Source organism: Felis catus, chromosome F1 (genome assembly GCF_018350175.1).
Source record: "Felis catus isolate Fca126 chromosome F1, F.catus_Fca126_mat1.0, whole genome shotgun sequence".
Classification (NCBI taxonomy): Eukaryota; Metazoa; Chordata; class Mammalia; order Carnivora; family Felidae; genus Felis; species Felis catus.
In genome coordinates this window covers 66,359,154-66,363,101 of record NC_058384.1, presented here as the reverse complement: position 1 = coordinate 66,363,101, position 3,948 = coordinate 66,359,154, and positions in this window count along the sequence as shown.

Sequence of the window (3,948 nt, the reverse complement as noted above, 5' to 3'; positions counted from 1 at the left end):
GAACATCACTCGTGCTCCGGGCGATGTCCGTGACCTTGGAAGTATAATAAGATGAAGAAAAGACACTTCTTTTAATGTTTTTATTTATTTTTGAGACAGAGGGAGACAGAGCATGAGCAGGGGAGGGGCAGAGAGAGAGAGGGAGATACAGAATCGGAAGCAGGCTCCAGGCTCTGAGCTGTCAGCACAGAACCCGACATGGGGCTTGAACTCACAGACCATGAGATCGTGACCTGAGCCGAAGTCGCATGCTTAACTGCCTGAGCCACCCAGGGGCCCCGTGAACACACAGATCTTTTTTTTTTTAATTTTTTTTAACGTTGATTTATTTTTGAGACAGAGAGAGACGGAGCATGAACGGGGGAGGGCCAGAGAGAGAGGGAGACACAGAATCGGAAGCAGGCTCCAGGCTCTGAGCCATCAGTACAGAGCCTGACGCAGGGCTTGAACTCACAGACCGCGAGATCGTGACCCGAGCTGAAGTCGGACACTTAACCGCCTGAGCCACCCAGGGGCCCCGTGAACACACAGATCTTTTTGCTCGAAAACTGGGCCAAATTAGAACAGAATCACAGCTCCTTAGTGCACCCTATTCCAGACTCGCACCCACACTGATGTGGGAGAGCGTGCGGAACAGACTCTGGATTTGTAGCCTGAGGCCCAGCTGTGGATTTGCTCTGTCCCTTGCACAGGTCAAGGCAGATCCACTTTGCTACTTTGAGACTTTTTTTTTTTTAACAAAACCCTATTTTTTCCCTACGTTAACGCTTTTTTTTTTTAATTTTCAAATTTTATATATTTAAAAAATCTAAGTTCAAATTCATTAACACACGTAGTATCGGCTTCAGGAGTAGAACCCGGTGATTTATCACTTCCATGCAACGCCCAGTGCTCATCGGAACAAGTGTCCTCCTGAATGCCCATCCCCCGCCTAGCCCATCCCCCCACCCCCACCCCCTCCAGCAACCCTCGGTTTGTTCTCTGTCTATCCTACATTTTTTTAAAATTAAAACGTTTAGAAACATGGCAAGAGGAGGACAATAAATATCTGGGTGTTCTTCACCTAGATTCAGCAATTGTTCACATTTTGTCACATTTGCTTATCTTTTTCGGAGGGATGGCCAAGGTGGCACTGTTTGCAGGCTGTGGAAGAAGGCTGCACGCGGGCGGCTCGCCCACACGTATTGTGCTGCAAGACGGAGCTGGGGGCGGGGGACAAGGAGGACCCTGCGGGCTTGGGGCCAGCGGCCAGGAGCTTACTTTCCTTACGTTGTCACGTTCTGCAGGGAATCCAAAGGATCCAAGAATTTTATATTTGAACCTAAACTAGCCGGTCATAATACAGCTTGATTTGTCACTGATTTCGTTTATAGGCAGCACGGGGATCAGAATGAGTGGCCCCAAGATGTGCCACTTTGGCATGCAGATTTTTTCGAACTAAAACAGTCAAAGCCCTAAAGACTCCGAAAGAAACTCTGATACCCTCCCCTCCTAAGAATTTAGACGGAGGACCTGCCCCAAGAAGAGAAGCATCACCATCGAGAACTGTAGAATAATACGAACTAGCCTGGCAGAAGCAGCTGAGCAAAGCCTGTGTTAGAATTCCTCCCTTCGTCCCATGGCTGCCGGCGGCCCCCAGACATTTGTTTATCCGACATTGACTTTTCCGTCTTCCTGTTCATGGTTTTCCTTCCCTCTGAAGCCCAGCTCTTAGTTCACCTTAGCTCAGAATGACGTAAATACCTCATTTTGCCCAGCGTCTTTGGGATCTCCTTTATGTGGATTCCCCGTATGGATGTCCTTAAAGTGTATTTCCTCTCATTAATCTGTCTCATGTCATTTCAATTCTTAGACCAGTCAGAAGAATCTTGAAGGGTGGATAAGAATTTTTCCTCTCCAACAGCAGAAACCATTTTTTTTTTTTTTTACTATTTCACCTCCGTTGACTAAAACATTTTGAAAAAAAAATCAGCAAAATAAAAATTGTTTTAAACTGTAACTTTTAGCCCAATTTTGTGATTTCCCAAACCGAATTCACTGGAGGTCAATATGTTAGAGAATTTAAAATTTAGATACGTATGTTATACGTCTGAAATTAGTGTAACATTGAGTGTTAACGATAATCGAATGAATGAATGAATAAAATAAAAAACAAAACTTAGATACTATAGGGGCCGAGGGCAGGCTGTTCCAAGGTAGGCCACTCTAGCATAAAGGTGATTCTGAGCAGAAGGCAATCAAGACCCTACAGGCTCAAGAGAAACTTTCCTCCCTTAACCACACAGAAGACCCTAAACTAGGGTCTTTCCCAGAATAAGGGTTATGAGCAGAGATAAATTCGATCTGAGTGACCCATCTGTATGGCAGGGCAAACATCTAATTACCAAACATCTGTTCTCTGTGTCGCCCTGTGAACTACTTGCCTCCCCTCGGAAGTCCCAGACCCCTGCCCCCTTCTCCTTAGTTCAGGGTGACGTACTGACCTCATTTTGCCCTCCTGTCTTTGGAATTTCCGTGTCTGCGTGGATTCCCTGTATAAACGCTATTAGATTTGATTTTCCCCTGTGAATCTGTTTCATGTCAATTGGACTCTTTGTCCGGCAGAAGGACCTTGAAGGGGACAGGAATCCTTGCTCCCTGATAGCACCAAAGTAAAATCACCCATCCACTGGCAAACAACATTAAACTGCATTTGGCTTCCAAATTTCATCTGTGACTACCTGTTTTTAGCTGGAACTGCACATCACCAAGACCTCAACAGAGGGAAGGATTTGGAGAGGCATGATTTAAAAAATGACACTGGAGGGGCGCCTGGGTAGCTCATTTGGTTAAGCGTCTGACTTCGGCTCAGGTCATGATCTTGCTGTTCATGAGTTCGAGCCCCGCATCACTTCAGATCCTTTTAAACATTAAAAACATTGCACTGAGGGTGTTCTCTACCTTATGGGAATGGGGCAAGTTTACATTTTACCAATTTACTCTGGTTTAATTGCTTCTCATAGATTGGTGCCCCTGGCATCTGTTTTATTCTGACTCAGCCTATTTTAAGCAGTGTGAAATCAAAGCCTGTGGGGTCTGGCATTTTCAAGTGTGGTGTCAGCACTGACCAATGTCAGAACAGATCTACGTTCTGTTGGCTATGTTTGCCTGGGCTGTTCCCAACTTTTCAGGACTTACAGCAGATTGCAAAAATGGCCACAAATTCTTCCCTTCCCTGCATGAATGATCTTATAATGTGACTTTGCCACTCCTCTCACGAAGAAGGAATCTGCTTCTGTACGTCTTTAATGTGGTCTCACCTTGTGACTTGTTTTGGCCAATAGAAGGGGCAGCTGTGCAAGTTGCAGATGTTTATCTCAAGAGGCTTTGTAGGATCTGCCTTCACAATAGCTGCCATGGGACCGAGCCCGGACCAGTTTGCTGAGGATAAAAGACCATGGGAGAGGACCCCACGATCCCAGCCACCCCAAGTCAGGCCATCACAAACCAGACAGCCCAAAGCCATCCTTCTGCTGACGTCAGAGAGTCCAGACAAATCAGCCCAGCACTGCCCAGGCGATAAGAACTGTCTAACTGAATCCGGCCCATGCCGCCCAAGTGCAAAATCCTAAGATAAATAGAAGTTCCATGGTGGTTCGTTATATAGGATTAGTATCTTACATAGGATTAGTATCTGATAGGACTTATCTCAGTACACTGTAGGTGCCGTGACCAAAGTCCCATCTTAATTTTAATGATGTTGAAATGAATACAGATATTCCAAGTGGTGTTATTTATACTTATAATCTTACAAGTTGCCATAGAAAAATGCTATGAGTTGATTGAAATTTTCGTATGCTTAGCCTTTCAGTTCCAACCATATGTTCAACTTCCTGAACATCAGCCTCAGCTTGATTCTCTTCAGGAAACGTAATATTTTTTGCCCTCAGGAGACATTCTTCTATAGAT